The sequence below is a fragment of the Sorex fumeus genome, unplaced genomic scaffold (genome assembly GCF_029834395.1).
Source record: "Sorex fumeus unplaced genomic scaffold, SorFum_2.1 ptg000061l, whole genome shotgun sequence".
Lineage (NCBI taxonomy): Eukaryota > Metazoa > Chordata > Mammalia > Eulipotyphla > Soricidae > Sorex > Sorex fumeus.
In genome coordinates, this window is record NW_026606118.1 from 19661820 (window position 1) to 19680177 (window position 18358).

Genomic DNA, 18358 nt, shown 5'->3' on the forward strand with positions numbered 1-18358 from the left:
ATGGTCAAAGTCAGCCAGCATTTGTGGCGAAGATAGAAACTGTCGGCAGTAAGCCACATCTATTCAATTGTAATAGTCTAATTCGGGTTGTTAGGCATTCAAATGAATCAATGCTCACAACCAAGTTCATGTTGACAAGGAAACCAACACCACTGATGCCTCTTTGGTCACATGTTCCAAAAACTGTTTCAACAATTTTTCTCCAGTGTTGAAAATGGCATGATGCTTTCTCGTCTCGGTCAGACCAATGATGTTGTACTTGATCTTTCGTGCTTGTATGATATGACTTTTGAGATTATCATGGTATACATGAACCCTCATTAAAATAAATGTCACTGGATATGGATATATGATGGATACATACATGATATGTATATACACATATCCCGGCAAGCTACCAAGAGTATGTCGCCCACATGGCAAAGCCTGGCAAGCTCCCCATGACGTAACTGATATGCCAAACACAGTAACAACAAGTCTCAAGACGGAGACGTGAGCAAATCAATGAACAATAGGAGGACAGGACAGTCAGAACAGGATATGTATATGTATTATATTAATGTGTTTGTGAGTATATGTATATATTTATATATCTCACATTTCACTGATCCACTCATTCCATGACAGATACTTCCAAAATTTGGGATTATTTTTAAAATTTGGGTATTTGGATCACATGCTAACTATAACTTTATTCACGATGTATCTATCAATTTTTAGCTATTACATGATTCTCACCTGATCTTAGCTGTTAAACTATACTCCAAAACCTTAACAATACAGACTTTATTGTCACTTTTCCTTGAACGTGTGATTAATAAACTCAGATTTGTCTGATGAACAAGTATTTTAAGTGTATTTAAAAAGAACTAAGGTGTAACATGACAAAGATCAGACTCATTAATCACATATTTCTTGTTTTTTTTTTTTTTAACCAGAAAGCTGTTTTCCAAGATTGTTTCCTAAAACAGTCTCTTACCTTGTTTCAATTTATTTGGTTCTTCCCTGCCAAGTCAGGAAATTGTTTTGTGTTGGGTTATGACTCTGAACTTCCATGCCAACTCAGCCTCTGGTCAATGATTATTTCCATTTCTGTGCTAGCGATTTTATTTTCTGTGTCTCTCAGCTCCTGGTCAATGACTGCTCCCATCTCGAAGTTTGCAATTTTATTTTTCTCAGCTTCTAACTTCTTGCCGGAAGAACAATTAGCTTAGTCATGGAGTAACCCAATTGTGATCTCATCACACAAACACGTCAGTTAAAATGTTATTCGCTGCTTTTATTTCCTGACTAATGCATTGCAAATACTAAGGAACACTTAACCCGGGTCCTGGACAGGATCCATTGTTGTGATGTGTAGAACCAGTGCAGGGTTTTCTTAGAGTAAAAAAGAGTTTGTCATTTGCAACAACATGCATGAATCTAGAGAAACAATAGACAAAGTGTAGTTAGCACAGATTTTTTTTTAAGAGTTCACAGAAAGAGGGCAAGTCTTTCCAGTGAAAGTAATCTCTTTACTCTTAAGCAAAATAAATATCTTATATACATTATGGAGAACTGTGAAAAGCAAAACTCAATTATTTTGGGAGCAAATATAGTATGCATATATATCATACAGGTCTTATATTCTGCTCAAGGTAACCAGACCAAAGAAGTATCCTCAGCACAGAGCTCAGTCTTTTGATGAGCAGCCATAAAATAAATAATTGCAAAATAATCACCGACACCACAATTGTCCCAAGTTCTTTGGAAGGGAAATGCAGAAGGCTATAAAAGTGCATAGCAGGGAAGCCTGGAAAGATATTCAAACTTGGAAAATGCTTGTTCTGAGAATGGGACTTATAAACAGAGACTGAAACTATTTGAACCCATTATATTTCACAGGGATATTTTATAAACTGTGACATTAATTGAAAGAATGAAATCTTTAAGCAGAAAATGTTATCCTTCTATATATCTGAGATAGGGTATATGGAAAAATTTACAAGAGAAATAAAGGTACTAAAAGGAAGATTTTGATCATTGTAAGTTCCCAAATGGACTGCTTGTACAGATTTCTTTATTTGAATGTGCCTCATTATTAATAAATATCTTTTGACTTATTTTTCAACAGCAGCACTCATTTATTTGCAATTGAGAGAAATATTGTGATTGTTCTCAAATTTCAACTCAGAATTCCTTTTTTGATTTCTAAAGAATTATAACTTGAGTTTAGAAACAAAAACATCACTTAGCAATCCTTCTAATTTCATTTTACCTAAAAATATCTGATTTGATCTTATTGTAATATTATTGCCTTTTACATACTATTTTCCTTCTATCTATATTTTACAGAAAAGATCACAAAATGGTAGGCCTTAAGGCTTTCCTAGAGTGGTTAGACAGACTTATCATATTAGTTTAGGTAGCACAAATGAGGACGTCGTGAACACAAGTTACTGGGAGTTTTCCCAAGTTATCACATAATGAGGCAAGATGGCACTGATGCCAGTTGAACCCTTCTGTGCTCTCCTGATCCTGTTCACCATCTCGCTCTGGGTGATGCTCAGTTCAGCACACTGGGTGTGGAGTTCCTCGTGTGATTCCTGCTGGAGCATGCGTGGTTTTTGTTGGACATTGCCTGCTGCTTTGCAGGATTGGGACAGAGTAGCATTGGCGGGGTGAGGAAAGACCCCAGCAGCTACCGCAGCATCACTGCCTTCCCAAACTGGGCCTAGTCACGGCACCATCGAACATGGAGCAGTGACAGTGGCCCGCGTGGTGACTTGTCCACTGTGGGACACTGTCCGCCAACCACCAAGTGACTTGGGACTCGGAGCAGGTGCTCGACCTGGCACAGGCCCTATGCGATGAGATCTCGCTCTGCCAAGCTGTTCAACAGCCTCCCATCTCACTCCATCCACCTCAAGGTGATCAGCCTAAGGCTGTAGATGCCCCAGGCGCTGCCCGGAGATGAAGGCAGGTGCGTGTTGTCAGTGTACAAATTGTTACAGCAGGCAGGTCACTAGGAGCTTACATTTGGTAGACTGGGAACACCTGCAGGGACGATTAGAGATTGCCCCAAAAGCCTCCATCTTCAGGGGGCTGGAGTGATAGCACAGCAGGTAGGGCATTTGCCTTGCATGTGGCGGACCCAGGTTCAATTCCCAGCATCCCATATGACCCCCTGAGCATCACCAGGAGTAACTCCTGAATGCATGAGCCAAGAGTAACCCCTGTGCATCGCCAGGTGTGACCCAAAAAGCCAAAAAAAAACCCCTCCATCTTCACCCTGAAGAGCCCCATAAGCTACCGAGGGGATCCAAAACATGCAGCAGCCACCCCTGGGTACCAAATATACCAACAATAGTAGCAAAAATGGGTCTCATTTTCCTAACCCTGAAGGAGTCCCCAGCTGAATTTGGAAGAAAGAGAGGGCTCTACTAAGGAGATGGCATAAGTCAATGGGCAGGAAGGTGCCCAGCAAGCAGCTGGCCACCAAGGCGGCCCGCAAGAGCATGCCAGCCACAGGTGGCGTGAAGAGCTCGAACCACTAGTGGCCTGACACGGTGGCACTACTTGAGATCCGCCTGCTGCCGTTCCAGCGGCTGGTGCGCAAGATTGCGGAGGACTTAAAGACTGACCTGCGCTCCCAGAGCTCGGCTGTTATGGCGCTGCAGGAGGCATGGGAGGCCTACCTGGTGGGGTTCTTCAAGGACACCAACCTCTGCGCATTCCTCACCAAGCGCATCACCATTATGCGCAAGGACATCCAGCTGGCCTGCCGCATCCGGGGAGAGAGCATAAAGTTTAGGAGGCTAAAATATCAGGGCTGGGACAAAAGGGGATGCTACTGTTGCCTGCGTGAGTAATCTATGATTAACGGGATGACAGTGACAGTGGCAGTGATCACATAAGAGAAATCAGTTGCCTAGCAAGAGACAGTAGTATGAATACTAAAATATTTTCTTAATTCTGCGAAAAATAAAGGAACTAATAAGATAAACAAAAGGCGAAGATGGGGACGAAAAGAAAAGCATTCCGGCCTTAAAATAGATGAAAACAAAAGAGGGGTGGATCATAAAGAAGGAGGAGAATTTAAGAATCAGCTGGTTCCAACCTTTTGGGGAAATCATACAACACTACTAAGTAAATCTGGCTTGGAGACTGAAGCTTTCACAAAATACTTTGAAATCTAAATACTAAAGTACTGTGTTTTCCCAAGAGATACTATTTAAATTTTAATCCACATCCAGAAAACATTATGACAAGAAGAAAAGGAGAAAAGGAAGGGAGATAGGAAGGAAGGGTGAGTGAGGGAAATAAAGGAAATCCTTGCCTCTTTTGCTACATCGATACACAGAAATTCTGATTCTGCTTCAAAAAAATCTAATTACCCACAGTTTGCATTTCCTTAACTATAAAAGTAATGCTCTTATTTATAAGCATATACCAGGGAAAATTGTTTGGCAAAATAAGTGGAAAGGCAGTTATAAATATAGAGAAATTTAAAAAAAAACACATTGAATAAAACACTTGGTTCTTGAGAAAGATATCAGGAAGAGAACTAAGGGTTCATGTACATCTTCTATAGAATAATTCCATGAGATAAGAAAGTAAATGATGTAATTCTCAGATTCAGCTACATTTAATTAAAACTTTTATATGCAAAGACATGGTGTGGTAATCTTGTATTAAGTGTCTTATGATCTGGATCTTGGCGGTGGCTGGGTAGTAGAGGTAGTGGAGGTAGTAGAGGTCTGTGGATGAGATATTTACTGGTAGGGTGGGTCTTCTGTGTGGAATCCCTGGGTCGCCAGAGGTTGGTAGAAGCAGACAGGGCAGGGTAGGGTGGGGCTTCCGCTTTTAATCCCTTGGTCACCAGAGATTGGTGGGAGCAGGCAGAGGATCTCTGTTCCCAGGTTCGTTGAGCCTGGAGTCCAAGGTCACAGAGTTCTGCTTACCTGGTTCTGTGGGTCTTCACTGGTGTCTGAGTCTCGGCCTAGCCTGAGCGTCTGGAGAGTGTCCTGGAGCATGGAGGCAGCTGGGTAGTGGAGGTAGTGGAGGCAGTTTACCGCAAGATTACCACACCATATTTGATAGAGTTCAAATATGGTTTGAACCATGGGAACACCTGCAAGGGCAATTAAAGGCTGCTAAAAAGCCTCTATCCCTCTCAGAGAGCCTGGCAAGCTACCAAGAATATCCTGCCTGCACGGCAGAGCCTGGCAAGCTATCTGTGGTGTATTCAATATTTGATATGCCAAAACCAGTAAATACAATGAGTCTCATTTCCCTGACCCTGAAAGAGCCACCAATACAGCAGCGTTAAGAAGGATGAGGAAGGAGAAGCTGGTAAAAACTCAAGGCTGAACTAGGCTGCCAAAACGAAGGACAAAATGGACTGTCTATAATTTTAATGCATGTACGCTGGCATCGGATGAATCCATCGAGGACCTGATGGTACAAGCGACAACATTGGTCTAACCGAGATGAGAAGGCATCTATCACAACATGTCGTTTTCGACACTGGAGAAGAACTGTTGCTTGGAACATGCAACAAAAGAGGCGTCGGTGGTGTTGGCGTCCTTGTCAACACGAACTTGGCCATAAGCATTGATTCATTCAAATGCCTAGCAACCCGAATCGGATGATTACACTTGAATAGATGTGGCTCACTGCTAGCAGTTTCTATCTTCATTGTCTACACACCAACATCCAATTATGATGAAGGAGGAATTGAGAAGTTCTACATGGAGCTGGAGAAGTTCTATAGAGAAGACCACACCTTCTACAAGGTCATTGTCGGTGATTTTAATGCCAAGATAGGACAGAGAAGATCAACTGAAGAAATCCACATCAGGACCCATGGCCTAGAATGGAACAACAGGGTGAGAGACTGTCTGAGTTCATCATGTCGACCAAGATCATCCATGGTAACTCACAGTTCGAAAAGGCCAAATATAAATGTTGGACATGGGAGTCTCCCAGTGAATGGTTCTACAAGGAAATTGATCACATCATATTCAATTGACAGTTTTGCCTGACCAATGTTGCTGTTGTCCCAAAATTCCAAATGGAATTGGACCACTGTCTCCTTTGTGCAAAATTCTACTTCATGGAGTGGGGAGAAAGAGCTGCCCAAAGTTTAAGAAGAGAACTCCCAGAACAACCACCAACTGGGAGCTCTTTGGCACTATTGTGGCAACATGGGAAGATTCTGTCATTGACCACATTGACGAGGAATATGATCGACTGGTTCAGCACCTCCATGATTGTGCGAGGAACACCGAGAGAGAGATAACCACAAAAAGAAGCCTGTCTTCGAAAACTCTCGAGCTCATTTGCCAATGTGGCTTAGCACATGGCTCAGGCCATGTCAAGAGAGGTGTGTGGCAATATAAAGGTAAAGGTAAAGGTAAAGGCCCTCCCGTTGATCGTCGATTTGCTCGAGCGGGTCCATTAACGTCTCCATTGGAGACTTTGTTGTTACTGTGTCTGGCATATCGAATACTCTCGGTAGCTTGCCGGGCTCACTGGAGTGGCAATATAGCTCTCTGCAAAACTAGAGATCAGTTCTCAGGATCAACTAGCAGACATAGGAAGCCTTAGGTCTTCTTTCTTTCCATTTCCACAACTCTCCTCACAGTTAATGGTATCACCTTGAACCATTAACCTTATTAAGAACAAGAAGGGTTCCCAGGATTCTGAGAATAACTCCACCAAAAAGGTTCAAGGACTGTTACAACATTTATTTCTTAGGGTCCTGACACCCGGTCTCAGATTTAAGATTTTGGTGAACTCAACGATTGGTCTCCTGCTGTCTTCCAAGGAAAGAAAGAAGCAAGCACGTTTTGGGTCATGATCACATTCTTTGTCTTTACCCCCCTTCCCCAGCCCCTAACCACACCCGTGTTTCCCTATCTTATGGTGTTCATTTCTCCCCTTGTCTGTAATATCACTTTCTTGTTCATTTCTCCCCTTGTCTGTAATATCACTCATAATACCACCCAGCAGTGCCTCACCTTTAGCATAAATAGTGAGGTCCAATTTTGTATATAGTGATTATTGTGTGAATTTAGCTCTGTGTACTGAAGCTATTCCATTACTGTTAATATTCCTTTGCTGTTTTAGGCATTGAAGTGGAAAAGTGATGCACGGTTAAATACGTTAATCCACAATGGAAAATGTAACATCAAATAATTAATAGCTTCTTCTACTAAGGTACTGGGATCTTTAAAAAAAGAAGAAAAGACTCAAAACACCACAGCTGTGACCATGTAAGCAATGGCCCTCACCACTAATTTCTGGAGAGATGCAAGCCAATCAGCTAAAAGTCACGAGTACATCCGTCTTGGAGCTGAAAATTCTGGGGCACCTTTGGAAGAGGTGCAGGCCAAGTCCTTTCTTAGTCACACCATGCAGCCATTGCCTTGAAAAACCTTGCCCAGCTTTACCACAGAGAGGCCAAACCAACATTATCTCTGCAGTGATGCCAAGCCAACAACAGTTCCAGGTACACTGGTTTTCAGGCTGAGAACTCTGGGATCTTCTTGGAATGGGGGCAGACAACTTTTCCCACATACTGATAGAACTTCAACAGCCATACCCACATCCTATAGTCACCACCATCTAAGCAACAGCCCAGTTTTACAGCTTCATTACTAATCTTGGAAGAGATACAAGCAAAGCTAAGCTTCTGGAACATGTGGGACCAGTTCTACAGACCCTGGAGTTCCTAGAATGACAACTCCAAGTTCCACAACACGTACAGTCCAGTAGGGACATACCCCAGAGTGAGGGGGAAGTAGCATCAAAGTCAATTTTATTCAATAAACAAAACATTGAACACAGAAAGCTCAACTAGCAACAATTTGGTAAACTTACTTCAGACAATGACCCTAGTAACTCTATTGAGAGATATAATAATTTTTACAAATTTTCTTTTCATGAAGTTGTTTTTGATAATTCCATTAGTCATTTTGTTGTAATAAGCAATATAAAATAAATTACTTTGTACCTCCTAATGGGGCAGGCTTGAAGGGTGGGTAGGAAACAGGGGCCAATGGTGAAGGGAAGGTCACATAGGTGGTGGGATTGGTGTTGGGACATTGAATGCCTAACACAACTGTCTTATGCAAAATTTTGTAAGCCATTGTGTTTAAATAAATTTTAAAAAATTTTAAAGACCTACAAATATTTTATTCAGTGCAAGTCATTTGAAGAAAAAGACTGACTAGGAAGGATTGCTATTGCACTAGTTCATCGGCAACAGAAAATTATTGGGAAATTATTGACTTATTTTAGTTCTGAATTTATCATTCCCTTTCTGATGTTGCACCAACTTTCTTTACAAAATCTATACGCAGAGTATTTGACATATTTAGAACCACCAAAAAGATTCTAGTTGTGTGGCAGGAGACAATTTAAAATATTTAGTTTTATGCTTAAACTTTGATAATGGACCATATAGTATCCTTTTCTCCCCTAGTTTACTAGTCATTTTTCTCATTTCCTTCTTTTCCATTTTCCTAATTTTCAATACGTGCATATTTAATTCAATTATAAAATAACTTTAGTGCTAATGTGGTCAAATAAGCCATTTTTCTACGATACCCTGTGGTGCTCAGGGCTTACTCTTGGCTGTGAGCTCAGGGATCATTCCTTCTGAAGCTTGGAGGATCATATGGGCTTCCAGGAATCAAATCCAGGTACGTTGCATGCAATGGAAGCAGCACCCAACCTATTGTACTGTAGCTCTGCCTGCCCCCAAAATAATACAACTTTTGTTCTATAAAATTATGCCTGCCTACTACAAAGATGAAGCATCATAAAAAAAAAAGGTTTCTTTGTTAGACAGAGACAGAATTCTTTTGGCAGAACCACCCCAGAAATTTTGGTTAAACTAATCACCATTTACTGCACAACAAAATTGAAAGTGACATTTCTTAATCCTGTCGATTGCACTTCCATTTAAACTTACAGCTGAAGTTGACTAAGAGTAATAAGAAAACATTGCTTGGAAAAAATAGCAAGAGCACTGGGAATCATAATGTTATATAAAGGTCACCCTCAAATCGAGGGAGAAGTTTAAAAAGTCATTCCTAGAAATTGAATCCAACAGCAACAACAGGAAAAAAAGTGAAAAGCAGGTTTTCTGTAGAATTCTTTATAGAAGAGATCCATTATCGTACTCTGATATAAACCATTGTTTTCTGAGATCTATATGCTAAGAATTTAATTTAAAATTCAATGAATCCTGATCATGAAAACTTTGTAACTATCTCATGGTGATCCAATAAAAAATAATTTAAAAAATTGAAAATAAGAACAAAATTCAATGAATATAGGAAAGTTAAACTTAAAGAAAACTTGACGGCCTATAGGCAACAATTTACAAATAAATCTTTTTTTTTAATACAGGATAACATTGATTAGGAAAAACAAAACACCTAATAGGTATTTTCTTAACATAACTCAAACAAGATTCCAAATGATTTAAATAACAGTATTTTAGTCTCTTGTACATAAGTCAAATTTGTTTTTCTGTTTTACTGGTCACATAAAAATTTCCCTTGGGAATAAATGCTTCTCAGAAAATTGCCTTTTGTTCCCTTAAGAAAGATGTGATCTTAGCAGAGGGCATGAATGTACCTCAGCAAAGGACACTATAATTGATGTTGAAGAAAGAAAAGAAAAGTAATTTATAGGATTTGTGTCCATGACCCCAGAAACAGGAAAAACAATGAGGCATAAGGTCAGAAGAGGAAAGGATGAGTATTGAAATCTTTAGGGATATTAGAATCCATGGGACTTATTTTCCTTAATACTGTATGAACTTTATTTTACTCATTTCCACATCATTTGTAAAATTCATCGAAATTATGATTACTTTGCTTGAGAGTATGTGTTTTACTTATTTACTTAATTAATTGATTTAGTTTTCAGCTTTGGGGCCACACTTGACTGTGATCAGGGCTTATTCCTAACTCTGCTCAGGGCTCACTCCTGGTGGTCTTCAAGGGACCACATGGGAGGCTTAGGCTCAGACCTGGGTTAGTAGCATGCAGAATAAGCACTCTAACATTGCTACTATCTCTTCAGCCCTGTATATGTATTTGAATTATAAAGAAAATACTGAATTTTGTATTATTATAATTATACATGAGGTAATAAATGAAAAATTTAAAAAAAAATGAAAGATAGGGCACTATATCCCTTAAACAGTAATATTAATACCATTTGAAAATAATTACTTTTCAAGAAGGAGGAAAGAGAAAGATGCCTCTGAAAATCTTACCCAATAACTTCCACAGATTGAGAAATTAAGATCTCAACATAAAGATGACCTCAGCTAATACCTTTCTGGCACCCAGAAGGTATGCTCTTAGAGATTGGAGCACTTTCCAAAATTCCCCAGGGGTCTTATTAATATTCAATGTCTTTTTCCATGAGGTGGAGAGACCCTGCCTTGCCTCCTCAATTTTCTTTTTTGTCATTCACCCAAAAACAGCATATGGATGGGTCAGAAGAGTGACAAGCTTGTTTCCAGCACACAATGGGGATTAGAATTGAATAGCAAGGTTTGCATCTGATGCACCAAGGACTCTCCACCCTTAAAAAGAGATGACTATTGGCACAGAATTTTATCTGAAATTTCTTTGAATACCCTACCCAATGTTGTCACTCTTCTGTCCACTGGGGTTAGACCCTGAACTTTAAATTGTTTAATCAGAATTTTTACTTACTATTGGTATAAAAAATATTTTATTTAGTGGTGCTTGGTACTGATATTCTTGGAAGTGAAGGATACTGCATTCTAAAGTTTTCTCCAATAGAGAGCCCTTCTGGTACTCTAATTTGAGTCTCCTGCTAATGCCTTTGCCCTTATCTAAACTCTACCCATCTCCCAATTCTCTTGGAACGTGGGGTACTAGATCATTCTGCTATGATTGTTGAGATCAACCATAGTGAACTGTGATGGCTCTTCCAAATATTGTCTCTGCCCTTGGACTGAGAATTCTAGAGTCAAAGTAACCTTATGACATAAAATCTCTATTTCTCGGGGCAATTGTGATTCAAAGCTGTTATTAGCAAATTGCTCAAGGTCATCAAGCTAATCTAGGTCCTCAGAAACAGTTTTGTCTAAATCTGAACCATATGTTCGCTCCATATTGCAACCCAACCTCCCGTTATTTATGTTCTGAATCATTCCAAAAAGATTTGAGGCTTTAAAATTCATAACTGAAATTCTGGTTCATAAATCAAGTCTTGTGTGCATTCGGGTAAATGAATAAAGTCGACTGCAGTTTATCTTTATGGTAAGCTGCTTCTTGGTGTTACAGAGTCAAAAACTTGACCAAAAGTTAATTCACAAAAATTCTGAAACTTGCCAAGGTCACCTGGAAATGCCCTTCGGATCTTTTGCAGTTACTGAAACAACAAAGGTCAGTTTAGCCCCACAAGTTTCCATCTAACCACAAACTGTGTGGCTAATGCCACATAAGAGACTATTTAACACTGAGACTTGAAGTCCAGTTGCAATTATCCTCAGTTCTCAACAAGTCACCTTAAAAGCAAATTGAGTTTAATGATTAAACCTTATCGTTAAGCTCAGAATAGCTGCTCAGGGGAGTTGTATGAGTTAATCTTTCCCTTCTCACCTTTTGTTGCCATACTACAAACAGTGTCACTCAGCGACTGGCACCAAGATCCCTCTGTAATTTTCCTTGCTCTCTCAGCTGGATATTGCTTTTGGAGGCACAGTGGGTATTCGATATGCTTCACTGATACATTTGGCCCCGCTCTCCATTTTTGGAGTCCTTCTCACTAGATGCCTCTTAAATAGAATCTTGATGCTTTCTTCCATCTTATTAGACCCATTTAATTGGCTGTCTAATCGAAAGAGTTATCTCCAGCTGTCTGAGCAGTATCAGGGAGCCTCTTTTTTGTAAGCTTTAATTAAAATAACAGTGGGCTACAGCATTGTATAGTTTTTAAATCTAGCACTTTAAGGCAACATGTGTGTAGACAACTTTATATTTACTAGTAAAAGTCTGTTCTCCATCTTTTACCACAGAACTGATTCCTTTGGCCTAATTTGCCTAGCTCTTTCTCCCTTAACTTTCAATAAATGATATTTTGTGCCTATGGTCTATTGACTAGTTGTTTTGGTTTGTTTTCTCTTTGATTATTTTTAATCTCTGTGAAAGTGTACCATTTCTCATTATTCTGATTGATTTATTTCACTTAGTATAATATTTTCTAGATCTATTCAAGTTGCAAGTAACAAGCGTTTATCATAGAATTATTACATTTATGCTATTATATTTCATAAGACAATATAGCAATTTCACTAATAAAATAAAAATTTCTCAAAATGACAGGCCATGTCTTTACTTGATCCTATTTTAGGACCACAACGATTAGAAATACAATATGGATTCAGAGCTGAGTAAAAATTTCAGCATCAATTCTTACTGGCTGTGAAACTTGGGCATATTCTTTAATCAATCTAGGCTTTACTTTCAATGAATTAATACCAACTTTATTTATTTTTAAAAATATATGCCACACTAAGAAAGGGTTAATACGTGCTCAGAAATCTTAGCAATTTTATTTTCATTCAAATTATTGACTTAATTAAATAATATTGGGTAATCCTAAAAGTGAGAACAATAAAAATTATCACTTAGAGGGTGGAGTAAAAGAAAGGATTTGTGTGTCATGCATCCAAGGTTTTGTTTTTATTTTTCTTTGTTTAAAAAAAAAATCTTTGAGGCCAAATCTGTACCATGTGGAACCTACTCCTGGTTCTGATTCTTGTGCTTGAATATTGCCCCTGCCTATGCTTGGGGGCAAAGCAGCAAGTGGGGGGTGGGGCAGATGGTGGGGGTGATCAACGTCATGCAAGGCATAGACCTTAACCCTATAATAAGACTCTGACTCAAGCAAGGTATTCCCATATACTCATGGTTAGAACTCTGTGTCATATTTACTTATTTTTTAATTGTAGTTTAGATAACATGGTTACAATAGTAATAATGTTTATGGTTTTGATGTTAAAAGTTACTATACCACCATAATAAAAGTGTCCAAGGCTTTCCACCAATGTCCTTCTGTGACTAGAACTTGGTCACTTGAGGATTTTGTCACTTTAGACTTGAGACTTTCTAGAACTTTCTTAGGTGTCCTGCTTTCAACATATCCCTGGCATGATTAATTTGTTTAGCAGAGCACGGATAGGGCAATCTCTCTAACTGGCTACATTCTGGTTACCTTCTGCTCAAATGACTTCATTCTATGCTTATTGTCAAATAATTCAGATATGCACTCTTTCTATTGACACCTCCTCACCAATTCGAAGGGCTTGAGAACATTAACTACAAAGATTCTAACAGAGATCTGGGGACATAACTGGGCCACATTAAGTCCTGATTTGTCTTCCTTTTCTAAATACTATCATCCAGTCCATCTACAACTCTATATCCTGTGAGTAGGGACTGTTTCTTGTCTCCTGAACATACAATAACTTCCATCTGACTCTACTTATTCCGTGTGTCAGTCTGAATTTTCCTTCATGCACAATTCAAATGTTGACTCATCTCTTTGCTTAGTTTTCTTTTTTTGAGGAATGGGTATGGTTTTATAAATATATTCATCTACATGGATATTTTATTACCCTGTCCTGATACTCTTCAAAAGTTTCATACCATTATGCAGATGCTAAGGAATCCCAACTCTGCCAAAGGCAATATGTTACCTGGGGAAATACTATTAAGAAAACAGCACTCCTGAAAACTTAGGAACTGACTGGGGTTTGAACAAATGATAGAAAGTACATCAGCTTGGAAATTCAGCAGATGTAGATTTGAAAAGTATCTCTCTCTCCTTTTGGGTGCTGTGGTTTGCATTGAGTGGCAATCATGTTCGGTCTATAGTCTACTTTCAGCATGCATCTCCCATCCTGGGAGGATCCTTCCAACACCGTTATTTGGTGCTCCCTTCTCTATCTGAGCTGCCTTTCCCCCTAGCAGGTGCGGCTGGCCTCCAAGCCATGGAATGAACCTCCTGGTATTTATCTCGATTATTCTTGGGCGTTAGTCTCCTATTTTGTTATTTTATGTTCCCCAGATGAATGCAATCTTTCTATGTCTGTCCCTCTCTTTCTGACGCATTTCACTTAGCATGATACTTTCCATGTAGTACCACTTATATGTAAATTTCATGACTTCATCTTTTCTAACAGCTGCATAGTACTCCATTGTGTATATGTACCAAAGTTTCTTTAGCCAGTCACTGTTCTCGGGCACTCAGGATTTTTCCAGATTCTGGTTATTGTAAACAGTGCTGCAAAGAACAAACAAGTGGTGGTGGAAAATGGGCACTGGTGGAGGGATGAGTACTCGATCATTGTATAATTGAAACCCAAGCACAAAAATTTGTAAGTCTACAACTGTACCTCATGGTGTTTCACTAATAAAAATTTTTTTTGAAAAAGTATCTCTAGGACTTACTGGCAATTCGGTTACAATTACTGATCCTCCAAGAGAATGGGTTCTTCTAGTAGGACTAAAAACATCTACTTTTGAGGTTATTTCTCCTGCTAACTCTACATAATATATAATAAATTATCACAGGTATGATATTATATTATTACATATGTGATATTATAATAATATCCAAGTACCTAGCAAAAAACTGTGTGTACAAAGCCAGAGAGTTAATACAGTGGGTAGGGAACTTGCCTTACATGTGGCTTTCAAAGTTCAAACTTTCAAAGTTCAGCACAGCACGTGGTGAGCCTGCCAGGAATGATCCTTGAGCACACAGACAGGAGGTAGCCCTAAGCACTACTAAAACAAACAAAAAAAAATACAAAATTTAAAAATTATGTGCGAAGTAGAAGGAAAATCCAACTATTATTTAGTCAACTGGCAAAATTATTGGGTCAATAAATCTTAAGTCATACTTAAGTCTCTCAGGTTCATTGAGTTTTCTAGGTGAGACATGTCAATTAAGGAATTTTGATCCTACTATGTAGTCATATGACCCATGTGATCCCTTATTTTAAGAAACTCCGTAATATTTTTTCAAGTATATGGATCAGCTTCATAAATATAATAAAATCACAAAGGAAATCATTTTGACTCAGTGTGGAAACCAGCTTTGCTCTGAGAAAGAAGACTGAAAAATAAGACAATTCTTTTTCAATTAAGGTACCAGTTGCATTCTAACCCTGTGTTATAGCAGTCATGGACCAGATTTTTCCAGCATTTTAACCCAAATTCCAACAGAAACAGGTTTGTTAACCAAAACCACTTCTCCTGATTTCTAAGTCAGTTTTTCATATATAAGTTACACAAAAGACCATAACACGTCACTAGTGTATGCAATAAGCATAAATCCTTTTTCATTTCATCTGTTCCAAGATAAATCACAACTCTTTTGATAACAACTCTATAAATCTCAACTCTCAAATTTGCTTCTTTAGACAGTTGTTTTTGTTTCTGAACAGGAGAAAAGACAGTGGACAGTGAACTTCTCTCATGGTAAAGTTGCATCTTGCTCGTGCAGTGGAATCCATTTGGCAAAAGAATTCCAACTTCAAAAGCAAACCTCTTCACAGTACTTTTCTTAGTGTAAAGATTGCAGTGCAGACAGATGAAAACTACATCTGAGTGATCTAAACTCCTTTTTCATTTTGCATCTGAATGCTTTTGACATTTTGTAGAGTCAACCAAAGTAAATTCCTGCAAATCTTAGAACATCAGAGTAGAAGAGCACAGAAAAAAATCCACATTTTCTAGTTCTCTCTTATATCATCAATTTTATTTGACAATGTCACTGTCACTGTCCTCCCGTTGTTCATTGATTTGCTCGAGCGGGCCCAGTAACGTCTCCATTGTGAAAATTATTGCTGTGTTTGGCATATCAATTACGTCACGGGTAGCTTGTCAAGCTTTGCCGTGTGGCCGAGATTCTCTCAGCAGCTTGCGGGCTCTCGGAGAGGGGCGGAGGAATCGAACTCAGGTCAGCCTTGTTGGCCGCTTGCAAGGCAAACGCCTTACCTGCTCTGCTATTGCTCCAGCTCTTATTTGGCAATAATGCTTCTATATTTCTACATTTCTCATATTTCTTCACCTTTTTAAAAAATGGAGGTACTGTGACTCACAGTCTTATTAATTACACATTTTATGCATATATTTTACCTTACCACTACCATCCTCATCACCAAAGTGCTTGCTTCCCTCACAGTATTCTACGGATCATTCTTACCTGCCCCCAGAAACCCAAGGAAAGCTCATTTCTATATACAAAACCTCCAACACTGATACATTTGGGCATTTGTTGCTTTCTCACTATGTTTCCTTATATTCTACATATTAGGGATCTTTATATTTATTTTTTATTGTGGACATGCTGAAACCTACTCACATATAGACGAATAAAGCTAAGTTCCTGAAACCCATCATTCCTTAATGTATCTATATTTATCTACAAAACCACAGTGAACTTTGAAAATGTTTACCACCCTAAAATAAATTAATTATTTCACAGCCCATTGGTAGATAAATGAAATTATTTCATTTAGAGACAAGGTTAGCAAGCATGTTAGGCTAAAATTCTCTACTGATAAAAATTCTAGAATCCATTTGCCAAATATCCATATGTTTGTAAAAATATAATATTACATGATTGATGTTGATGCAGTTTTTAAGAAATGTATTAGCATTCTGAGTAGGTACAACTAATACACATATTTAAAAGCCATTAGTAGGGGAAATCTTGTATATTTCAAGGTATTAGGATAATCAATATAGTTTTTGGAACAAAAAAATCCTTTCTTCATGAATAGTTGTGTTGAAGAGAGCCTGTCAAGCAGTGCTCAGGACATTTGTGGCAATACTGGGCAAGTCAGAGTAATGGTTCAGGGCTAAGGCCCACGGATGTGGTGGTGCTTGTTCTCTGCAGTGACACGGACCTCTAGGACCAGCAGTAAGAGCCCAAGGTCCACAGGGCCATACCTGAGGATGTGGAGGTACGTGGTGAGGTGACAGAAAGGGCTGTGTACTTGGTCATTCTTGGGCGGTCATGCGGTGCAGGAAATTGATCAGGGTTAAGTACATACTAAGTCTCAACCTCTGTATTAAATCCCAGCCATTCTTCCGAAAATTTTATAGGTGAAGATTAGGAGACTCTGAAAGAATACAGCATCACAGATACACAGCACCGGCCTTTCCATATCCAAGGAAACAGATACAGCAAAAATGAGAAAAGTGTCCTCTGGAAATGGTTGGATTATTCTCTCGGTATTCAAAGATCCAGAACCTAACGAGGTTAAAGCTTTATATATGGTTATGCTCTCTTCACAGTAGACTGCGCGTCAGCAACAGCTCTCTGTTGCTTGCAAGGAAATGAGCCCTTGGCAGACTCCATGATGCCTGTTACATATTCATTTCCTTTTATTCTTCCCTTCAGAATCCCAATTGTAGCAGTGATGCCAATGTTTTCTGATTAAAAAGAAAGAAATCCCACTATGCCTGGAGGTGGGCGTGGCCAGTGGCTCTCTCGCTGCTTGAGATGTAAGCAGGAGTCATCCTGTGTGGCTTTTCTGAAAGCTGGTTATTAGCCCTTGGCCCTTTCTTTTCTTCCTGCTTGAAACAACAATGAGACGTTAAAGGAGAAAAAGTCATTTTTCAACTCCTGGAGACATATATAAAGAATCTAATCACAAGTTGAGTAGAAAGATTAAGAAAAAAAGGAAAAAAGTAGTGACATCATGTAGTCACTAGCCTCTGGTGTTCTACCCTGATTCTTGGAATCAAAAAGAACCGAAAGAAACAACAAAAAAAAATCCTCTAATTGGGTTACATCATACTAACCTGAGCTCTTTGTTTTGTGAATAGAACATACTTTTTTCCCAAAGGTAATCTCATTTTCCCTCTGAAAAGAATTCTGAAAATTAACATTGCTTCATCTTTATGCTCTCATTTTCAGGTAAGAATATACATATTATCAGCAGCAGATCACTGTATTGATCATTGTGCCCTGGAAATGTCAAGAACTTAAATTATACTGAAACTATTTCACTGATGTCAGTTACAGTCACAGAACTGGTTTAAGTAGCAAGGAATTTGGGAGGATGTATTTCATATGTATCCAGAGCTCTCTCTCTCTTTTATTTATTTATTTATTTTTTGCTTTTTGGGTCACACCCAGCAATGCTCAGGGGTTATTCCTGGTTCATGCACACAGGAATCACTCCTGACGGTGCTCGGGGGACCATATGGGATGCTGGGAATCGAACCTGTGTTGGCCATGTTGGCTGAGTGAAAGGCAAATGCCCTACCTGCTGTGCTATCTCTCCAGCCCCCAG

The 18358-nt window shown here is 39.0% G+C and overlaps 1 pseudogene; it reads left to right on the top strand.

The window, feature by feature from the left end:
* The first annotated feature begins 3443 nt into the window (after positions 1–3443).
* LOC130034728 (histone H3-like) overlaps positions 3444–18358 on the top strand; it is a 96973-nt pseudogene continuing 82058 nt past the window's right edge.